Raw genomic sequence first — 24,151 nt, forward strand, 5'->3', positions numbered from 1 at the left:
TACGACAAGTTATGACTGAAACTACCGGAGCTCTCCCGACATAAGCGGGGTTGCAGTATTCAAAATGAGTCGTGACTGAGAAACTGCTCGTTAACGTTGGCAATAGGAGCTTTTGCTCTCGCACCAGGGTGAACTGAGCCATCTTTTCGGAGCACTTGCGCCACAGAAAGTGGCAAAACCGCTTCCCATTTCTAACTGAAATGCATGACTGTTCCATTCCTTCTCCACTTTGAGCGCAAAGAAAGGTTGAAAAAGATTTTAGTGGTTGAAACAGGTGCCATTGCTTGTTAAGTGTGGCTCATCGTTCTGCAGCGCGCTGATCACCAGGGTGACGAGCACCAACAGATAGACGCTCGCCACCACCATCGCCATGATGCCGACGATGCCAACGATGCGTACGGCTGTCCAGAGACAAAAATACGCTTTTGGTGCTGCGCTTCCCCTTTAATGCAAATGAGGCCTGAATTTGCATCATGGACACGCACCACTGCCTTAAGGCATACAAGAGTCTGGATGCCTACAAATATTTTACAGCAGGTTTTGTGCATGATGGGCTGATATGGCAGATTCCAAACAATAATCGATTTCTTCTCATGACCAAGGTAAGGAAAATATCATATTGAAATCTGAGAAATTAATTCCTACAATAAAACATTACATAATTTCCAACTGTGTAGATTTTCAACAGCCGCAACTAGGTGAGAAATTGGTTTTGAAAATTTAATTTGCATTGCAATATAATTAAATTAAATCTTTCTTCTTTCTGCCTAGTGAAACGGTTTGTCAAATCGCTTTACTATGTTTGCTCATAACCAAAGTACTATTGTTGTGTATTTGTATCATGCAATGTTTATCTCACTAGTAAGCCTAAGTGTGACCGGGTCATGTTCGGGTCAGGTTCGTGTGGGATTGTTTGGGGGCTTGTAGGCTCATTGGCGCCAGACACATCTGGTTTCCATTAACAACTGCTAAGATACACACCGTGTAGAGTTAAGGAGGCGGACTGCGGGGTCATAAGTCAGCCAACAGCCCCATCTGCGCGCTCCCGCGTGGAGGGAAGCGCAAGAGGATAAGCTTTAGGGCGAGAGTGGACAAAGGGTCTCGACATCTTGGCTAGGGCACGAGACACTTCTCTCTGACATCGGTTGAATAAAATCTTTCCCCAATCAGCAGTGTGTGACTGAAGTTTTCCTTCCCCAAGCCAGCCACTTTTTCACCATTTTGTTTGGAAGACCAGCTGACCATCGAAGAGAATTCACCACAATTTTTGGCGTCACGAACAGTTCTCTTGTCCTTCGGGGAGCCCTCGCTCGCCTGGGTGCGAGCATCGAGCGTCCGGCCGGCAGGCTGAGTTTGAGGTGAGAAGCTTTCACTCACAGTATTACGAGGTGCTCGTCACTGGTGTGGGGGGGATGGAGTGGCTCCTAAACGGGACAGTTAATGGGCCTGGTGTGCCCCCCCCCGGTAGAGGTCAATGTCGATGAGAACCGAGACAAGACGAGGGGAGATCAAATGTTAATGAGCAAAGGGTGCATGATCAACAGCGAACGTGCATGATTGAAACTGAAACATCACTGGCACTAATGTTTAACAGTTTGCAAATAGGCGAGAGAGGGCGTGCTTGCAATACTCACTAAAATACTAATGTATGTGTACCTGTGAGTCTTGGGAAAACAGTTGGGCCGTGGCAGCAGTAATTTACGGCAGGACGCCACAAATGCGGCCAGAGACAGATAGAAAGAGGGAGTGAGAGAAGAAAGGGGGGCTAACTCGTAAATAATGAGGAGAACTTGGGAGTAATCTGTTGGTCCTTTCTTTAAGACCCTTAAAATCATTTCCTGGAGTAGATAGGTTAGCAACACGAGATATTTAGAGGTTCAACAGAAAGACAGTTAAAAGAAAATAACATTTTTGATTTGAACAATCGCAGGCTAACAGGAGTATGAGAAAGGAGAGCTGAGAAGCGGGATCCACTTTGATCGGGGAGATTGGAAATTCACAGCACCATATTCTAAGTCACATTTTTGAGCAAGCATGACACAGGTAATAAAGTTTGAGAGATCAAGACGTAGATCAGGGCTAGATGTGGAACGCAGACCTCTGAGTTAATTTTGAATAATGATACTGAAGACACAATGTACTGTCCCATTAAATTTGACCTATAGACAAAACGTAGCTCGAAAATAGGATGAGTTGCAGGACTTACAATATAAAGACGAGATCGCTGTTACTAGGAGAATTTGACTTTTGGTAAACAAATGTTACTAGTGAATGGATGGCAGCAGCTACATTTGGAGATAGTCGTACAAGTTTGATGTCCAAGTCTGTCACTCTCAGTGCCAGGATCCCTGAAAACTCGATCCCGAGACTCCGCCTGCAGCCGTGGACGACTACAAAACGGTGCCTGGCTTTGAGGCACCTTTGACCTTTGGCAAGGACAAAGAAAGACTGTCGAGCGTCCGGCCGGCAGGCTGAGTTTGAGGTGAGAAGCTTTCACTCACAGTATTACGAGGTGCTCGTCACTGGTGTGGGGGGGATGGAGTGGCTCCTAAGCGGGACAGTTAATGGGCCTGGTGTGCCAGTGGCTGGCGAAAAAGGGGGGGATTTGTCTCCCCTAGCTGGATGTCGACGAGATGTGGATTTTGGAGTAGCCCCAATAGGAAAATGAAAATGTTCAATAAAAATAGAAAAAAGGAAAAAAGGCAAATAAAAATGGAAAAATAGCATAAAACGTAATGGGGAATGTGCACAACAGTGTGAGTGACATGTCTGGTGTGAATGATGAATGATAAAGAAAAATGCCCCGAGAGAGAGGGCACGTGAAACAGGACAGGATGTCTTAGACATTACTGATCGGCTGTCACGAGAGAATAATAATAGAAAGTCCCATAAAACGTGGAATTTCTTTTGGCGACACATCCGATGGAGGATGGAAATTTTAGCTGTGTGATTGAGGCGAAAACACAGGTACGATTGAACACTGTGCGACAAGAGACGTGCACCACCAAGCCACCAGAGGCACAATTCCCGGGGTCATACTGGGACGTTGAGATCACACCCAATGTGGTCGTTGAGATGTTTGGTGGGGGCATTTGTCTCTATAAAGGTCGCACGAAAATGGGAGGCTTGCTGCAGACCGCAATTGGCAGAGCGGAGGAGTGTGCAGCCTTGGCATCCATAGCTGTGTGAACGAATGTGGGAGAATTACCGGCTGGTTCTGGGACCAGGGCGCCAAAGACAATGATGCGCGCAGACCACGTTATTTGAGCACTGATCAGATTAGGAGTTTGTGCGGGTTGCGAGGTTCCCTCGGCTGACTGCTGGCGCGTTAGCCTCTTAGAGAGATACTCTTCGGGTAACTTACCGGGGCAAACTGGTGCTCTGCGGTCGTACCCAAGTCGTCACGGTTCGATTCCGATTGGCGAGGCGCACTGTAATAGCACACACTCCTCTCAAAGTCTGATAAAATTTACGGCTTGCAGCAGACCGCAATTGGCAGAGCGGAGGAGTGCGGAGCCGATAGAAATTGGAAAACGTGGAAAAAGAGGCCCCAGGGGGTTTAATTTTGGTATACCATGTAAGAAAAGTAATTTGTGTGCACACTGAAGTTAAAAATCTGCAGTAGAAGGGGAAATGCAAAGCGCTCTTAGGGGAAACAAAGACAAGAAGTGCAAAGGGCAGTGTCACGGTGCGGAGTAGAGAAATGGAGCAGGGCGACCAAGTGCAGCTTGGACCAGGGTTTATTGCAGCAAACTCAAAAGACTCGGCAAACTGACGTGACTAAACAACCAACTAACTAGACTAAAAGACCAAAGCGTGAAACAAAAGACAGGAACCAAACAAACCGTGACCGTGGTTCATGCATTGTCCACATCTTACGCACAATGCTCCGACGGGGAGTGACCCGCAAACAGAACTTAAATACATCACAGGTAACGAGAGGCAGGTGCGTGTGGTTACATTAATCAAGGGCACCCAGGAAGGGAGGGGCGAGCACACAGACACAAACAAAACTGGAGACGAGGCATGACAGAACCCCCCCCACAAGGGACGGCTCCCGACGTCCCAAAAACCCAACCCCCCACGGCGGCACGCGGGGGGGCGGGGGGGCAGAGCGCCGCACTCGGGCGGCGACTAGGGGCAGAGCGCCGCACTCGGGCGGCGACTAGGGGCAGAGAGCCGCACTGGGGCGACGACTAGGGGCAGAGAGCCGCACTCGGGCGACGACTAAGGGCAGAGAGCCGCACTCGGGCGGCGACTAGAGGCAGCGAGCCGCAATCGGGCGGCGACTGGGGGCAGAGAGCCGCACTGGGGCGGCGACTAGGGGCAGAGAGCCGCACTGGGGCGGCTACTAGGGGCAGAGAGCCGCACTGGGGCGGCAACTAGGGGCAGAGAGCCGCACTGGGGCGGCGACTAGGGGCAGAGAGCCGCACTGGGGCGGCGACTAGGGGCAGAGTGCCGCACTGGGGCGGCGACTAGGGGCAGAGAGCCGCACTGGGGCGGCGACTAGGGGCAGAGAGCCGCACTGGGGCGGTGACTAGGGGCAGAGAGCCGCACTGGGGCGGCGACTAGGGGCACAGTGCCGCACTGGGGCGGCGACTAGGGGCAGAGTGCCGCACTGGGGCGGCGACTAGGGGCAGAGAGCCGCACTGGGGCAGCGACTAGGGGCAGAGAGCCGCACTGGGGCGGCGACTAGGGGCAGAGAACCGCACTGGGGCGGCGACTAGGGGCAGAGAACCGCACTGGGGCGGCGACTAGGGGCAAACAGATCCGCACTGGGGCGGCGACTAGTGGCAAACAGATCCGCACTCGGGCGGCGACTAGGGCAAACGGAACCGCAATCGGCGGACACCCGGGGAAACAAAACCGCAATCGGCGGACACCCGGGGAAACAGAGCCGCAATCGGCGGACACCCGGGGAAACAGAGCCGCGATCGGCGGACACCCGGGGAAACAAAACCGCTATCGGCGGACACCCGGGGAAACAAAACCGCAATCGGCGGACACCCGGGGAAACAAAACCGCAATCGGCGGACACCCGGGGAAACAAAACCGCAATCGGCGGACACCCGGGGAAACAGAACCACAATCGGCGGACACCCGGGGAAACAGAACCGCAATCGGCGGACACCCGGGGAAACAGAACCGCAATCGGCGGACACCCGGGGAAACAGAACCGCAATCGGCGGACACCCGGGGAAACAGGACCGCATTCGACGGCATTCGGGGAGTCCATGCCGCAATCGGCATTCTGGGAGGTGGAGTTGTGCGCAGCAGCAGGAGTCGAGCATGTTGCCTTCCTAGATGTGGGGTCGGGTGATGATCGCAGGTTCGGGCGCTGCTGGCACAAGGACCAACGGCGGCCGTGGGTCCAGCGTCGCTGGAGCAAAGTCCGATGGCAGCCGTTGAGCCGATGGCGCCGGGAGGAACCCTGATGGCGGCCGCGGATCCTGCGTCGCTGGAGCGAAGTCCGACGGCGACCGCGAGTCTGGCGTCGCAGATGGGCGAAGTCCGATTGCAACAGCGGAGCCGGTCGCACCGGGAGGAACTCTGATGGCGGCCGCGGATCCGGCGTCGCTGGAGCGAAGTCCGACGGCGACCGCGAGTCTGGCGTCGCAGATGGGTGAAGTCCGATTGCAACAGCAGAGCCGGTCGCACCGGGAGGAACTCTGATGGCGGCCGCGAAGCCCATGGCGCTGGAACCTGCTCGAACGATGGGCCTGGATTGCGCGTCGCGGACGGGAGCTGATGCTGGAAGGTCCAAGCCCTGGTCGCTGTGATGGTCGGAGCATTCTGTCACGGTGCGGAGTAGAGAAATGGAGCAGGGCGACCAAGTGCAGCTTGGACCAGGGTTTATTGCAGCAAACTCAAAAGACTCGGCAAACTGACGTGACTAAACAACCAACTAATTAGACTAACAGACCAAAGCGTGAAACAAAAGACAGAAACCAAACAAACCGTGACCGTGAGACATGCATTGTCCACATCTTACGCACAATGCTCCGACGGGGAGTGACCCGCAAACAGAACTTAAATACATCACAGGTAACGAGAGGCAGGTGCGTGTGGTTACATTAATCAAGGGCACACAGGAAAGGAGGGGCGAGCACACAGACACATAATCAAAACTGGAGACGAGGCATGACAGGCAGGTTTGTAAGTGCACCTGCGCAGGGTAAGAAGCCACAGAATGACCAAACCGCATGGAAGCGGTTAGTGAAAAGCTACATGAGAGATGGATTCGAATCCCTTTGTCTGTGTTCTATGTTCGTGCGTAATGTCTGAAAAGTCTCTGTCAATTGTCGTCGTTCGTCTGAGCTGTGTGCGCGCTTTGTGTATTGAGCGGGCGTGCGTGCGCACGGATGGGTGTGTGCATGTGCGGTTGTGTGTGCACTCGGTGTGTGTGCGTTTATGTGCACACGCATGTGGGAATTAAGGCGGCATGCATCAGAGAATGTTCAAGAAAGGAGGGGGCCCTGTGTGCTCCGAGGCGCGGAATGGTGTTATACCGGCGAGGGTGGGGGCTGGCGAGACGCGCGGGCCTGGCCAGACCGTGGCGTCAACATTGATACGCTGACCCCCCCTTGTCCGGGGGCGCTGTGCCGAGGAGCCCGCAAAGGCGGGGCTGGGTCCCCCCGGTAGAGGTCAATGTCGATGAGAACTGAGACAAGACGGGGGGGGAGATCAAATGTTGATGAGCAAAGGGTGCATGATTAACAGCGAACGTGCATGATTGAAACTGAAACATCACTAATGTTTAACAGTTTGCAAACAGGCAAGAGAGAGATGCTTGCAATACTCAGTAAAATACTAATGTATGTGTACCTGTGTGTCTTAAGAAAAGAGTTGGGCCGTGGCAGCAGTGATTTATGGCAGGACGCCACAAATGTGGCCAGAGACAGATAGAAAGAGGGAGTGAGAGAAGAAAGGGGGGCTAACTCGTAAATAATGAGGAGATATTGGGAGTAATCTGTTGGTCTTTTCTACACATTCGGCCCAAGACCGATAGGTGGGGGGAGAAAGTGAAGAAAAGGGGGGTTCGCTCGTAAATTAAGAGGGAGCCTGTTGAGGGCGGCCAGCGCCCCTAGTCCATCTGGCAACTAATGAGAAAGTGAGTGATTATGTTAACTTGAACAAGACTTCTATTTCTCCCGTTTGTATAACAAATGCGAGACAGTGGACGCACACGTCTCCTCCCGGAGGACAAAGAGACACGGACAGAACTCCCAGGTCGTCTGAGGAAAAGCTTCGTGGAGCGCCGCACCCAAATTCTTAAGGCCAGTGTGATTTTGTCCACAAACTCTTGTGTGTTACTCTCACTCGGGAACAAGGGATTACATAGCGGGCTTGACAAAAGACTGATCGACAAACTGATGTACGGTTGTTTTCAAACAGGTGACATCTCGAATTTTAATCTTAGCACAGGGGATTGGGGGGTCATAACTATACGGAATCAAACACATATCGGACCAACATTCTTGTATAACGGTCGTGAGAAACATCTGAAGTTGGCAAAATCTGATTGCATTGTCTTATGTGTTTTGTGACCTCTGGTGCTTGATTATTTTCTGATTAAAAAAAAAAAAAAAAAAAACATGGGGGACAGGAGCCTTACCAGTCAAACAGTGACCCCCATAGAGGTGGTGTTGGAAAAACAACCCGCTTATCAAAGGGGTTAAAGAAATTTCGAACAAATGGAGCAAGAGATGGCCTGACATTGAGAGGCCTTGGCCGGTGGAAGGGACTTTTAACCGGGAAGTAATTGAGATTATACGTGTACTCGTATCGACATACAAAGCAGGAGTCAAAAAAGGGGTAAAGAGAAAGGAAAAAAGGGAATTGGAATTGGGATTATTGAAAATATTTGACGAACAGGGACAAAAATTGGATCAGGAGCTTAAACAGAAAAAAGAGGAAATCACAGCCGATGTACTGAAGAATGTGGAAGAAGCTAGGAAGCTAATGGAAAAGGTTAGTACACCTTTCTCACATGTCGCCCCGGTTAAGAGTCCCCCGCCGAACGATGTGAGTGATAAACGTAATGTCTATCCGCAACTCCCGATAGTTAACCAAAAAGGTAGCTATCAGTTGGAGACCGAAGACAAGGGCATTGTCGAAACCAGAAGAGCTAGGACCACCATTGTTCTGCGTCCTAGCCTGACCCATTGGAAGAATAAAACTCGACATGCGACAGAGGGGAGACAAGGGTACACCAAGAGGGAGCTACAGGATGATAGCCAGAGCGACACAGAAGGAGCAGCGGGGGGCTACAACCTCGTAATCAGAAGCATTTTGAGAAGAGCGGAGAGAAAAGGACGCACCCCAGGGAAAAAGACAAGAGCAAGGAAAGATGTAAGCGGTACGGAGGGCGGAAGCGGCGAGGACAGCTGGGAAGATGAATGCCCTGTGCCTACTTCACGCTCCACCCCAGTTGCCATGGAGGACTGGAGAAGGACCGCTTTAAGGAGCATCAAAGCCAGAAAAGAACAATGCTTGGAGGAGTTAGAATGGAGCAAGGAACCAAGAGAGCAGGAGGATCTAGAGGAACAGTTGCAAAAGTTAGAGGTGGCCAAGTTTGAGTTGAAAAAGTGCCGTCCAAAATGCCAGGGACACCGTTTGGCTGGGAGCAAGGATCAACCCGAGCAACCACAATTCTGCCAGTGATGGTAGTGGGACAAACCCCACCCCAAACCACCCCACTTCAAACACGCTCGATGCGACCGCAATGCTCTCGTATCAGACGCTTGCTCGATCACCTGCTCGTTTGCTGTCATAATGTACCCTACACAAATCCGAAACATTTGTTGTGGCTCCGAGTCACGACGAGGGGCAAGTTTTGGTTTCCAAGGGTGTTTTTATTCCTCTTCAATGTCTCTCCCATACAGAGCCGCCTTTTTTCACGTCCGCACGGAGCGCGGTGGTGCGTTTACGGGCAGTCGGAGAAATCAACGCCAACAAAAAAAATTACATCCAGCCTAGTTAAGACCATACCAAAGACTATAAAAATGGGACCCATTGCCTCCCTGCGTGTGTGACAATCATTGGGACTTAAAAAAAAAAAGAATTTAAAAAAATTCATAAAGATTGGGTGCGTATTATACATGGGTACAGGCTTTTTTCCAGCATCAGCATGCCATTTTTAGGGTGCGTATTATACATGGGGGCGCACTATACAGGGAAAAAAACGGTATATGATGAATGTGAGCTCCAGATACGCAGCTTGGAGTCTCTGGGAGTACAGAGTGACACGTACGGCTGCTTGCTTTGTCCAGTGCTTTTACAGCTTGTCCCATAGGACATTGCACTTGCCTACACTCGCCAACCAAACTCCAAAAACGACTGGAAGGTACAAGAGTTGATTCAGTTTCTGCAAAATGAAGTGCAAAGCAGAGAACGGGCGCTTCAGCTTACAAGACCTGGCCAAAGCTCCAAAGACTCTAGCCCACAACACAAACATGTGGGTAAGTCATCCTACGCCGACAAACCCAGAAAGTGGAGCATTCCGTCAGCAACCGCTTTGCATACAGCCAACACCGTGCCCTGGACCTGCATGTATTGTGACAGTAGCGAGCACAAGCCAGAGAACTGTCCTGAATATACTGTAAGTGCACGTAAGGATAATCTGAAAAAACTTGGACGGTGTTATGTTTGTTTAGGCCCAAAACACATCGCAAAATACTGCAGAGTGAAAGTTTTGTGTAGCCTATGCAACCGTAAACACCACTTGTCAGTGTGTGAGCAGACTGAATCCAAGACCGATATTGACACTACCAAAGGTGACGGAAATACAGAAGCTGTGTTGTCTTCAGTGGCAAGTCCTGTAAAGGTCAAGACAAACACTCAAAACACTGTACTGCTTCAGACTGTTAAAACATGGACTGCCAAAAGAGAGAAAGATAACTCGTTGTCTGTTAGATGGAGGCAGTCAGCGTAGTTTCATTCACAGAAGTGTCGTCAGAGCTCTGGGACTGCCAGTTATAAGACAAGAGACACTAACCCTCCATGTCTTCGGTTCCACTACTCCAGTAACAGAGAAACGTAATGTTGTAAAGGTTGAGCTAGAGAATATGAGGAACACTGAACGGAGACTTGAGATTGAAGCTGTAGAGACTTCTCAGGTGTGTACTGCTGTGATAAAGGTTCCGAGTGAGCCCATTCAAGAAAAAATAAAGAAAAGAGGATTGCAACTTGCAGACTTCCCTCTAGAGGGCGCAAAAGACCAAGAGTTGCAAGTGTTAATAGGAGCAGACTACTACTGGCAAGCAGTTACTGGTAAAGTCCAAAGAGTCACAAATACACTGGTGGCGGTTGAAAGCGGTTTTTGGATGGGCTTTACAGGGACCAGTGACTACTTCCAATGTTACAGATACCACTTGCATGCACATTAGTTTGTCTGAAGACACCCAGATCTCAACGCAGTTGCATGCATTCTGGGTAGTGGAGTCCTTGGGCATTATAAACAAACGTGCAGAAAGCCCAGAGGACACAGATGTCCTACAAAACTTTGAACAGACAACAACATTTGACAATGGACGCTACCAAGTTGAGTTACCGTGGCGATCTGACAAAGACCGACTTCCAGATAACTTCAGGGTAGCTACGAGACGCTTTGAGAGTCTTAAGAGAAAACTGAAAATGGATGCAACCTTGTATTCTAGGTACAACAATGTAATACAAGACTATCTAGAGCAAGGGATCTGTGAAGAGGTTGACAAGGAGAAGGTAGATAACAAAGAGACTGTAAAATATTACATGCCACATCACGCTGTTTTGCGAGAGGACAAGTCCACGACAAAACTTAGAGTGGTATTTGATGCTTCCTCACATGACGAAGACAGCCCTTCTCTTAATGACTGTTTGCACACTGGGCCTAACCTAAACCCAAACCTGCTGGATGTGCTCATTAAATTCAGATTATATGAGATAGCCTTCACTGCGGACATAACCAAGGCTTTTCTTCAGATTTCTCTTGCGGAAAAGGATAAGGATGCTGTTAGGTTCCTGTGGATGCACGGACCTCCAACTAAGGACTGCAAAGACGAAGTTCGCATCCTGAGAATGAACAGAGTTGTTTTTGGCGTGTCTCCCAGCCCATTCCTGCTTGCTGCCACCATTAGAAAACATCTCCAAGGGTTTGAAGCAGAGCAACCAAAGGCAGTACAAACAATCAGTGACTGTCTGTATGTGGATGATTTTATTTCAAGCGCACCCACTGTACAGGAAGCTCTATATGTGACAACTGCAGCAAAGGACATTCTTTCTCAGGCAGGCATGAATCTTTGCAAATGGGTCACCAACTCACCTGATTTGAGTGCTATGTGGAAGGAGACTGGAGCAGAGTTCACTGGAGATGCAGAGTCCTGTGGAAACGTGCTCAAAGTGCTAGGTCTTGTTTGGAGACCTGAGAATGATGATTTTGTTTTTGATCAAAGAGGACTAATGGACATTTTGAAAAACAAGCAAGACACAAAGAGAAGCGTCCTACAGACATCAGCCCATATATTTGACCCCATCGGGTTTCTCACTCCATTTACTGTCAGAGTTAAGTGCCTTTTTCAAGAAATGTGGGAGAGAGGGCTCAGTTGGGATGAACCATTGCCTAATGATCTTACTGAGAAATGGGAACAGTGGTGTTCAGAGCTACCACTTCTCCACCTGTTGGCTGTCCCCAGGTGGTACCATATTGAGAAACACCAAGAGTCACACACTGTAAGGCTGTACGTTTATTGTGATGCAATTGAAAAGGCTTACAGTGCCGTGGCATATCTACATGGACGAAACAAACAAGGAGAGACTGTTACCAGTTTTGTGGCTTCTAAGTCACGAGTTGCACCACTGAAGAAAATGACACTGCCTCGTTTGGAGCTTATGGGTGCACTTATTGGAGCAAGACTGGGACACAGTCTTCTCAATCCGCTGAACATGGAGAAGAACCAGCTCAACATGAGGACTGACTCAATGATCGCTCTTCACTGGATCCGCAGCCCAGCTCAGCGATGGAAGCCGTTTGTCGCCAACAGAGTGACTGAAATACAAGAGCTTACTAACCCGGAGTCGTGGTCCCACTGTGCTGGCAAAATGAATCCAGCTGACTTGCTGACACGAGGTCAGCATGCAAAGAGCCTCATTGAGAGCCAGCTGTGGTGGAGTGGACCCACTTCACTGCATGCAGCTGACAAAGCCCAGGACATTGACAATGACCACGTGGTAAATGAAGTAAACACTGAACTGAAATCTAAGCATCAAGCTGTTGTCAAACTCACCAGCGCTGAACAGACTGAAACTTTGTTAAACTTAGAGAAGTACAGCAGGCTCAAAACTGTGTTAAGAATCACTGCATGGGTAAAACAATTTGTTACTAACCTAAGGTCCAGTCAGAAGGTTCAGGGAGCATTTACTGCAGAAGAGCTAATTGCAGCTGAAACCCACTGGGTAAAGATTACACAAGAGAGATGTTTTAGCTCTGAAATATCCCAGCTAAGGTTAAAACAGAATGTGAAGGGAGAATCTAAACTCCGAGACTTGAGACCATTCCTAGATGAAAACGGTCTACTTAGTGTTGGAGGTAGACTACAGAACTCTGATATTAGTTTCAGAGAGCAGCATCCCTGGATACTCCCAACAAATCACAAGTTTTCAGAGTTGTTGGTTCTATCATGCCATGAAAGGGTGATGCATTCTGGTGTCAGAGACACATTGATTCAACTAAGAGAACATTACTGGATTTTGAGAGGAAGGCAGCTGGTTAAACGTCTCATTTCAGGCTGTTGCATTTGCCGAAAACTAAAGGTTACAGCAGCACAACAGATCACTGCTCCTTTGCTGCGAGACAGAGTTACTGAGTCACCTCCTTTTGAAGTCACTGGTGTAGATTTTGCAGGACCTTTGTATGTAAAGGTTAAAGGGCATCAGCCTGTAAAGGCATACACTGCACTATTTACATGTGCAGTAACAAGAGCAGTACATTTAGAGTTAGTTTCAGATCAGACCACAGAAAGTTTCCTATTAGCTTTAAAACGATTCATAGCAAGACGAGGGCTATGTAGGATCATTTATTCTGATAATGCTAAAACATTCAAAAGAGCGGACAAAGATTTGAAAGAGTTATGGAACACTATGAAGGAGTCAGAGCTCAGAGATTTCTTTGCGAACAAAGGGATCACTTGGAAGTTCATAGCCGAGCGAGCTGCTTGGTGGGGGGGCTTTTGGGAAAGGCTAGTGAGATCTACGAAAACTTGCTTAAAGAGGGTACTAGGGAAAGCATCCCTGAACTTTGAAGAGCTCACAACTGTACTTTCTGAGGTTGAAGCAGTGTTGAATTCTAGGCCTCTGTCCTATGTACATAGTGATGCTTTAGAACCCCAGCCACTTACTCCTTCACACTTCCTGGTTGGTAAACGCCTGACTTCCTTGCCACCAAAGACTGTTTCTGTACCAGCCCATGTGAGTACTGCCAATCGAGAGGAGCTCGGTAAAAGGTGGAAATATCGGCAGAGACTTTTGACCAGCTTTTGGAACAGCTGGCGCAGAGACTATTTGATGAACTTAAGATCAGCTCACATGGTGGACACTCCTACCCCAACAGCCCTTAAAGTAGGAGATGTGGTTTTGATCGGAGAGGATAAAATACCCAGACAGATTTGGAAAGTGGGAAGAATTGTTGATGTTTTTCCAGGCAGGGATGGTCTTGTACGTTCATGCAATGTTCGCACTTCAACAGGCAGTTTATTAAGAAGACCTGTTCAGTTATTGTATCCCTTAGAAGTGTGTTAAAGATTAGCCCAAATTTATGAACATTTGTTCATCGGGCGGGAGGATGTTGTAACTTTAAGTTGCTCATCATACATTTATTGATTTGCAGGATTGTAATTTATGTAATTTTATTTTGACACACCGGAAGTGTTTTATTTTGAAGGTGTTTTTGCGGAAATGTTTGCATTCCAACTTGTCTATCGTTATCTGACAACATAGTGTCTTCCTTTTTGTTCCATACAATAAAAAGAACAGTAAAACGTACACAAAAGATTTTAGAGCCTCCATCATCATTGGAGAAGCCGTCACTACGTAACAGGGGCACCAGAGTGCGTGGAGCCAGGGGAAAGGCAGGAAAGTCGAAACCCACCGGCTTGCCTGACGCTTGCTATAACTGTGGCCAAGTAGGACACTGGGCCCACAACTGCAGCATGCCCACCAGAAGAGGCTTAGGAGGGGAGTTCAGCCGCCATCCCCCAAAACCCCAGGGCCCGGTGAACCCTTTCTGGGGAAAGATTCATGTATGCCAACACCTACGGAGCAAGGGTCTCCGAATATCCGTATCACTGCACGCTCCAGTACTCCAAAGACAACACAGGCCCAAGCGGAAGAGTGGTTGCAGCGACAACCCCGCGAAGTGCAACTAAACGGAACTTGCATCATCCTGGGACCACAGAGAGTGGCCATGAAGATGCACAATGACGGATACCTGAACAAGGAATTCAAAGTCAAGGACAGCGTCCCCCACGTGACCTTGATGGTGTCGGAGGACTGTGAGCAGCAAAATGTGGGAGAGATGATGTTGGAGGCGGAGACACTCAAATTTGTCCTAATAAAGGAGAACAATGCTCTGTGGGTGAGTGATGATAGACGATTTATGAAGATCATGATTTCAGCACAAGGATACGGGCGGCCTCAGACGGTGCAGCTGTCGCACGAATCCGTCTTCAGTGTGGCAGCGGACCGTCTACAAGAGGAGATGCTACAACGGGTTCCCGAGCATGTGTGGTCACGCCATAGTACAGACCAGGGGTGGGCAAACTTTTTGACTCGCGGGCCGAACTGGGTTCTAAATTTGGACCGGAGGGCCGGACAAGGAGCAGATGGACGTAGGCGTTGTGTGAAGTCATATAAGCGACCTGTAAAGGTCATTGCATAAAAGATCTTGGCCTTTAGTAGGTAGTAAAGCATGGATATTCCAAACAATTTTTTTGAAAACAAATGCATTTATTAACAGCATTAAAAAAATAATAATTCACTAAAAAACTGCTATCAGTGATTCTCATAAAATACGACACTGTTATTATGAAGAACAATCTCCATCACTTCAGTGCCTGCAGGTCAGATTAATGCAGTGCTTCTCAAATAGTGGGGCGCCCCCCTTGGGGGGCGCCGTGCTATACCTGGGGGGGCGCGTGTGACCCTGGGGAACAGGCTTTTTTTTTGCAGTACTAGAATAAAGTGTAATTGCGCATCTTCCCAGCAGGGAGCAGTGGCGCTCTCATTGTTACTTCTGTGACGTTTGCGACAGTGCAACATTTTACGACTTACAAGACAAGTTAGGATAGTCACGGTGGGGAGGGGGGGCGCGAATAGTTTTCTTCTTGCTAGGGGGGGGCGTAACAGAAAATAATTGAGAAGCACTGGATTAATGAAAGATGTTTATCTTATGAGATCACATCAAACGGCAAACATTCTGACCAAATATATCATCTTGAAGAATCGGTGAAAGCATACATCCAAATAAAGTAATCAAAACAGCAACACGGTGAGGGGTATCTGAAAATCAGAGCAGAGTTTTAACTCGCAAACACCTGGTAACAGAGGTGAGGAAACGGGAAACACCTCCTTAAAGTAAGCCTTAAGAACTTTACAGGTTAAGATTAGTCGCAAATAGGTGGTGCATCAATGTCCTTGAGCATCCAGCATTGTTTGAAAACGAGAATGGTCGCTAGTTTCAATCCCTGCTATGTGTACAAATCATATTCAAAATGCATTTTTTTACAATAAACTTGAGAGCCTCCCGTTCATTTTCAGTGGGAACAGTGTTGTTGGTCTCCCTTTTTTGCTAGTGCGTCATAGTCTGGAGTAAAATTTTTTGTGGCAATTCTTAGGCGAGATCCGAGGTGTTGGTCCGTTTACCTTGATCTGTGACGGGTTGATGTTGATGTGGCTGAACGTCACGTCGCGTACGTCGAGCCAAATTGTCCACTCTTTTTTAAACACTCGGAACTCAGTGTCCACCTTGCTTTTCCTTGGGCGACTCATTTTAATGGAAGGATTCCAGGGGAAGGTTTGTGGGTGGCTTTAGCGCAAAACTGCATCTGAAAGCTCAGCGCGCGAATTATAAGAATGCTGTCGTCAAAACCCACGCTCTAAATTCGGGACTGATACGAATAGAGCGAGAGTGCGCCAAGTCCGTACTACGGAGTACGTACACGCACTTGTGAGTGTGCACCGAGCTTTCTGACACGGCTTCCGGTAGTAAATGCGCAGGCGAGCGCTTCGCCATCTACTGGGAAAACGCAGTCATTGCAGGCAAAATGACCAAAAAAAAAAACGTTTAATACAATTTGTTCAGGGTTGGCGGGCCGGATTAAACGGTCCCGTGGGCCGGATGTGGCCCGCGGGCCGTAGTTTGCCCACCCCTGGTACAGACATTGGACTTGTAAAGTCAGCGCAACCAGTGAGAGTGGATCTTCGACCTGGCTGCAAGCCTCCGTGGAAAACACAGTACCCACTGAAGGAGGAAGCAGTGCGGGGGACTGAGACACAGATTGAAGGACTGCTTGTGGCAAACGTGTTGACAATTACACAAACGCCTCTTAGCAACACGCCAATATTGCCGTTGAAGAAGCCAGACAATTCCCACCGGCTGGTACATGATCTTCGAGCGGTGAACGAGGTGGTGGTTGATAGAGTGGCTGATGTACCAGACCCACACACCTTGCTCAAACAAATTCCAACTGACGCGGGTGGTGGACTTGTGTGGCGCTTTTCTCAGCGTCCCACTCAGCCGCGAATCGCAAGGACTTTTTGGTTTTACATTCAAGGGTCAGTTCTATCAGTACCAGAGACTTCCAATGGCCCCCATGTGTTCAACGAAGTGCTAAGAGATGATCTTGAAGGGTTGGAACGACAGGTGCAGAGCACCGTCATTCAATATGCGGATGACATTATTGTCTGTGCATCAGACGTCGAGACGTGTCACAAAGATTCAATCAAATTGTTGCAAATTCTCGCGGAAAAGGGCCACAAGGTATCACAGAAAAAACTCCAATACTGCCAATTGCAGGTTGACTATTTGGGCCAGAAAATATCGCGCGGATTGAGACGTATTTCTGATGGCCATTTGGAGGCTGTAAGAACAGCCCCGAAGCCCAGAACTGTCAGGCAGATGTTAACGTTTCTGGGCATTGCGGGTTATTCAGCCTCCTGGGTGGAGGAATACGCTAAATTAGTGGGGCCTCTGAGGGCCATGATCAAAGACACAGGCAATAATGAACTCCACGCAGTGCTAGATTGGACACAGGATGGCTACATAGCATTTGAAACCATCAAAGCGAGATTGCAGGAGGCTCCGGCTTTGGCTTTACCAGATTACTCAAAGAATTTTGTCTTATTCACGTCCACCTCGGCGGCGGGTAGGTTTGCGTGTGCAGTCCTCTGCCAGCCTACAGGGACCGGGTCCGGACCCCAACCTGTAGCCTACTACTCAACATCTTATTCCGAGGTGGAGATGGGACTGCCACCTTGTTATCGAACGATGGTGGGAGTCTATTTGATGTATGATAAAGCCTCCTCCGTCACGATGGGCTATCCTGTGACCATTCTCACTCATCATAGCCTTCGGACTGTTCTGAATCATGGGAAGTACACCTTGACAGAGTCCCGGCTCAGAGACTATTACGGGCTCTTGGAGCAAGAGGATGTCACTCTGGCAAGGTGTACTACAGTAAACCCAGCTAACTTTTTGCCAACTTCAGAGGACCGTGAGCGCGGGCTATGCGGTTATCCAAGCGCACGGAGCAGAATTTGTGACAATTAAGGCCGTAGTTATACCGGCATCAGCGCAACTTGCTGAATTGGTGGGGTTAACGGAGGCGTGCTTGCTCGCGGAGGGAAAAAGAGTCACAATCTACACAGACTCAGTATACGCACACAGTGTGTGCCACTTGTTGGGAGCGGTGTGGAGAAATCGGGGGTTTAAAAAGACCGACGGTTATCCCATACAACATCATGCTCAGATATTGAAGCTGCTAGATGCGATGATGAGGCCTAGCGAGATAGCCATCGCAAAATGTGCTGCCCACAAGTCAGATGCGTCCAGAGTCACACAAGGTAATAGACTGGCAGATGAAGCGGCCAGGGCTATAACGAAGGGTGATCGAACCGACAAAACCTTGCTGGTCACGCACGAGGTTGACCTTGAGGACAAGGTCACGCTCCGTGATGTGACCCCGATGCAAGAGGCAGTTAGTCCAATCGACAAACATTTGTGGGTGTCAAGGGGGGCGTGCCGGGACTCAGACGGGGTGTGGAGAAACCACGAGGGTTTGGTGGTGGCCCCGCCAGATTTGTTAGGCCTGCTAATACAAGAGGCACATGGCCTAGCCCACGTGTCAAGGGGGGAGGTGAAGCGAGAAAATATCGCAGAATATGGTTTCTGGGCGCCATATTTGCTCGAACAAAGCGATCATGTCGTCGGGAAATGTGTAATCTGCTTGAAAAATAATGTGAGGCGAGGGGTAGCTACCCCCACGGGTTACATTCCGACTCCAAACGGCCCCATGAGGGAACTGGTGGTGGATTTTGTCGACATGATCCAATCAGTCGAGGGGAAAAGATACATGTTAGTGGTCCTAGACCGGTTTTCCAGATGGCCGGAGGCGTGTCCGACTAAACAAAAAGATGCTCAGTCTGTTGCCAAGTTTCTGTGCCGCGGAATCATCAGCCGATGGGGGCTTCCGGATAGGTTTTCGTGGGACAGCGGGAAAGAGTTTGTGGATAAAACGGTCAAACTAAGTCTTCCAAAAAAAAAAAAGGAAATCAAACAGCGGTATATCACCCACAAAGCCAAGGCATTTGCGAGAAAATGAACGGCGTTCTAAAAAACAGAATTTCCCAAATTTGCCAACATACGGGCTTGAATTGGATAGCTGCCTTGCCACTGGCACTAATTGTATGCAGGTCAAGTGCACTTCGCGACTTGCACTTGACTCCTCACGAGTTAGTGGCCGGGAGACGCATGCCGTCACCGTGTCTGCGCACCAGTGGCAAAGTCCCAAGCCTGTCAGTTTTGGAGGACGAAATGAAGGCCTATGTCAAACACCTAACCACAATACATAGGAACATTTCCACCTATGTTGTCGACGGACAAAAACGAGAAGTGTAAGAGAGACTCAAAGCGAACACTAAAGACGCAGTTCAGCCAGGGGACAAGGTGGACGGCGGTGCAAGTCAAAGGCCCACCAACGTGGTACCACCTGACACACTGCGTCAAGGTGCCCAAGGACGAAGAACCCCGAGGAGTGACTCGCTACTGCGACAATCCAGAACGACTTCCAGAACGCGGATCACCAGAGGACCAACATCGGGAGGTCGAAGGGCATGACCAAGATGTGGATGCTGTTGGGCCTGCAGCTCCTGTGCCTAACGGAGTCAGGGTCAACACAACCGATGCCCGGGAGGGCCAACAGTTCGACCTCATCGATCCTGGCGACGCACCCAACCTCGGCCGGGAGCGATGCCCCACAGTGCGGTACGACCGAGTCAATTGTGGCCGGACGGGGCCCCCTCGGTGGACAAGGTCGTCTGGCGGAACGAAGCAGCAGACGTCCAGTCCGCCGCGGAGTCCGACCGAAACGTTACGTGGAGCAGTGTTGAAGGGGTGGTGGGAGGCGCCGTCATCCTGACGTGCGGGTGCCCCAAGGGGGAGGGGTCTGCCCAATGGGAGGACAATGCGGGTAGCGTACTTGCATTGGCGGGCCGAACATTTGCGGATGATGTACTGTTTCTGTATACATATAAACGGTTCAGTTGTCGGGGGCGCTGGGGATATCATTGTGTGTAATGTTTTGCTTTTGCACAGTGATATTGACGTGCGAGAAGGCCATGATGCTGCGGTGGTTCGGCGTGGTAATGCCGGGGGACCAAACCCAGATGCCGTTGATCCCGGTTGGACGTGGGGTGGATCGGGGTTTTGTGGAGGAGATGCTGGTAAATGATAGGTACAGATTTTAGAAAAATAAAATAAAAATAAAAAACAGGAAAAGAACCATTGTACGATAGTGTCGCCCCGGTATACCAGGTGGTTTAGTTTAGACTTTGCTTATTTTTTTCATGTTGGATTGCATGATTGTGTTTTTGTTTTGCTTTTCTTCGTTGTTATGTGGTTTGCCCTACAGTGTTGCCCGGCCGATGTTTGGGTGGGGGGATGGAGGGGCCGTCCCGCCCGTGATCGACATTGCCGTATTCCTCATACCAATGTTGCATGTGTGCCTTGCATTTTATGTCATCATCATCACTCGATGCTGGCAGTAGTTCTCATTCGTTGCAGGACACTTGGACGCTGACCGGGGCCTCGCAAGGGATGCTAAGGACGGTGGCATGGACTTGGGGACGTTGCATGGACGGCGGGCCCTGGGCAGCGCCAACTGGTGCCCCTCGACGAGGAGGCCCCAGTGGACTGGACATTGCTGATGCACGCACTCGCACACGCAAGGGGGGGGGCAACACTGGAGGGTGTGGGGCGTTACTCTGTTGCATGCTTTGACGATTCGTTTTTATATACCTCACTGTGTTACCTCGTTGTTTTTTTTACCATGTTATTTACTTAGTTATGTGACCTCATTTGTTTAACCCGTGGCATGTTTACCATACGACATTGCATTTTGAACGATTTGTATTTGAGGGTCGTGGTTCTGTTTGTTGCAGTGTTTGGGGCTCATGCTACGCTTTGTGAAATGTGGTGTGTGCCGGAGCTCCCTTCACCAGGTGAGAGGCGTCTCCGGGGGTGTAGAATGGGCCTCCCGCTTTCTCCTCGTCATTAGATTGGCGAGTTTTTTTCGACGGCGGTCCGGCAACTTTTTGGGGCTTCTAACGGGCCACAGCAAACTTTTCCTCTCCAAAGTGATGGCGTTGGTGATATATTACCGAAGGGGGGTGTGCGGACGGCGTCAATCAGTCAATTGGGTTGGGGGATTCGATCTTGGTCAAATGTGGTTCCTGAGAGGCCTCGGATTGCTGTCAGGGAAGAATTTGGTATTAAACTAGATTGAGCTTTCCTAGTTAATGTAACCTTAAGTAGCATGCCTTGAGCATGATTTAGGATGAGACAAATAGGTCCAAATTGTAGACGAAAACCATAAAATGGTTGGGGGAAGGTTTTTGGATGTACCGATTTCATTTCTTGTCGAGTTGTTGCCGGGGCACTTGTTGTTCCCCGTCAGGGGGGAATGTAGTGTATTTTTATTCTGGTATCATGCAATGAATATCTCACTAGTAAGCCTAAGTGTGACCGGGTCATGTTCGGTTCAGGTTCGTGTGGGATTGTTTGGGGCTTGGTCCAGGAAGGTAGACTCATTGGCGCCAGACACATCTGGCTTCCATTAACAACTGCTAAGATACACACCATGTAGAGATAGGGAGGCAGGCTGCGGGGTCATAGGTCAGCCAACAGCCCCATGTGCGCGCTCCCGCGTGGAGGGAAGCTTTAGGGCGAGAGTGGACAAAGGGACTTGACATCTTGGCTAGGGCGCGAGACACTTCTTTCTGACATCGGTTGAATAAAATCTTTCCCCAATCAGCCGTGTGTGACTGAAGTCTTCCTTCCCCCAGCCAGCCACTTTTTCACCATTTTGTTTGGAAGACCAGCTGACCATCGAAGAGAATTCACCACAGGGGCAAGTACACTCCGGAGGAAAGACGACATCCTCGGGGACGAGAAAAGACAGTGAGAAGTGGAGGAACTCACAATGTTGGAAAAAAATGGACTCATTTGAACAATGGACTCATTCGAGAGTGATGGATTGGCTCTGAAGCAACAACAAAAGAACACCATCTTGAGAGGGTGAGGTGCGACAAAAGATATGGACTTGAAGTGTCCGACGGCCAAATCGCACTCCTTGCTGTGGGGTTGCTAAACTTGGTGGGGCTTGGGTCGAAGTGGACAGGAGCTTCATTGTGCACTGAGTTTGACAGAACTGAGGAGATTTGATAAAAAATTGAATAATGCGTAGAGCTGCAGAGAGAAGCATCACGGTCAAAGATTGAACAGATTTGGATAAAACAAATAGGCTAAAACGGTGAGAAACAAGAGCGAGATCTGATATTTTGGCTCGTCAGGCATAAGAAGTAGAAATCGAGTTGGATAAATTTTAGAATGGGACATCTGGACTAAAGTGGATTCAGTCAAGAGGAAGCTAGGACGCTCGATGTACCTACTCAATACGATAGAAGTGTGTTGCACCCTGGTGGAGGTTGGGTGGTCAGAAAGTTGGATACGTTAATTTTTTGACTTTCACACAATCATGGATAGGAGTCGCACAAGGCCACAGGTAACAAGATAATGACTGAGATAGGGCTCAATTTCAACTGCACCGACATGGCAAAGTAGAAGCAAGAGAGCGGAGTAAGGGATTATATGATAAACAGTCCGCTGTAGGATTACCAATAGGAGATTCTATCAAAAGAACTACTAAGAGGTGAAGGTGAAGATAACAGGAGGACGTAGATATTCGGAGGTTTGATAAGGGCAAACTCCATTGTCAAAAATAGGATTAGAGCAAGTAGGAACGGGGGTATTTTGGCATTTTAACAGGGATTGACAGCAAGGGAGATTGAGGATAGAAGATCTGGACAGCAATGACATAAATTACATTAAAAACTGCTCATTCGAGGGAGAAGGCTTGGCGCTCCCTGTGTGGAGCTGCAGCTTTGCAGAAGGGGGGCAGACCGCGCGAGTGAGTAGACGGAAGGAGTGGAAATAGGCGATGATTTAAGGAAGCAGGGAGAGGTGCTGGATGGTGTGACAGGCAGGATTTTTAAGAAGAAGGAAAAAAAAGAAAACAAAAAAAGGGGGGAGTGAGATTCGTCAAGAGGGGCAACAAAGAGAAGCAGACTGAGAAACAGTTTTGAGCAAGACAACGGGAAAAAAGGGGGAAAGCCAAATGATGATGTAAAAAGCCAGAGAGAATAGTCTGACCCATCTTTATTGAATTAAATTAGGATAAGTAATAGAGATCGAGTTTGTAGGAGCAATCTGAGGTTATGGAGGCCCCCTCAAAACGCGGGTCCCACAGTTAGTCCCTCAGATAGACATATATGACAATTTGCGATGAATCTGATGGGCGAGTTTATGGAAAATTAAATTGGTGATTTTACAATAGGTCATGTTGACGAGTATGTCAGAATGTGAAGAGTCACTATTAGGAGTCAATGTTTGCCTGCACACTAACATACTAACTTTGCTTGGTTTGGAGGGAGAGCTGAGTGATAGAGACGGATGAGTGTGTCTGTGAGTGTGTGGATGGGTGAGTGCGCGTGTGATCGTCTATGACGGTGTGTGCGCAGTATGATTGGCCAGAGAGGTCTGAAGTTGGGGTGATGTGTTTGCCATTGAGGATAAAATTCCTCTCACCTGAAGGGGTGGTACAGATCGAAAGGACTGGAACTGGTAAGTGATGAGTTCTGATCGGAACCATGGTTCAATGATCAATCAGGGGCACCATCGACAACAAAACGGTTCGATGGAGAAGGCCCGTTTCAGTGATATGGTCAGACAAGACAGAACTAGTATCGAACATCAAGACTTTGGACGATTTGACGTGTGATGACTTTGAGCTCACCCGACGGGGTGACAGACGAGGTGGACAGTGACCAAATGTTTGACGCTTGAGCTTGCTTGCGACATGAGCGAGCTCTGCTTTGTTTTTCTGTGTGACTTAATTTTTTGCAGCAGCAGCAGCAACGGCCACCAGCCAAGGAGCGGATTGCGCGTTGCTTGCGTAACTTGTTTTCCTTCTTGCAGGTCGTCAATTGCGTTCACGGAACGTTTGTGTTGATTTTACAAGAATATGTTAACCCTCGCCCTTTTGTTTTTTATGATGAACTTGTTGATGACGTGGTTTTCAGGACATGATCTTGAATCTTGAATAAGCTCACTGACAGGAGTGCGATGATTTTTGTTTGTGTTGCCGAGTGTGTGGTGGACAGTCATGTTTCAGGGACTTGGGGTGACGGTCCTGGGGCCCAGATGGGAGCTAGAGGTTCCGCGGGCCTGGCTACAATGAGTGTGGTGATGAGGGGTACACCTTGCAGGTTCCTTTTGATACGTAATGACTAGGGGTGTAACGATTCATCGATACACATCGATTAATCGATATAATGCTCTACGATT

The 24,151-nt window shown here is 49.1% G+C and overlaps 1 long non-coding RNA gene across 1 annotated transcript; it reads left to right on the forward strand.

Moving 5' to 3' along the window:
• Nucleotides 1–480: 480 nt before the first annotated feature.
• On the forward strand, nucleotides 481–3,290 carry LOC133168534 (uncharacterized). The gene is made up of 3 exons (XR_009718230.1): nucleotides 481–602; nucleotides 1,202–1,358; nucleotides 2,338–3,290. It is a non-coding gene; the product is annotated as an uncharacterized LOC133168534 (long non-coding RNA).
• Nucleotides 3,291–24,151: the final 20,861 nt, after the last annotated feature.

Source organism: Syngnathus typhle, linkage group LG15 (genome assembly GCF_033458585.1).
Source record: "Syngnathus typhle isolate RoL2023-S1 ecotype Sweden linkage group LG15, RoL_Styp_1.0, whole genome shotgun sequence".
Classification (NCBI taxonomy): domain Eukaryota; kingdom Metazoa; phylum Chordata; class Actinopteri; order Syngnathiformes; family Syngnathidae; genus Syngnathus; species Syngnathus typhle.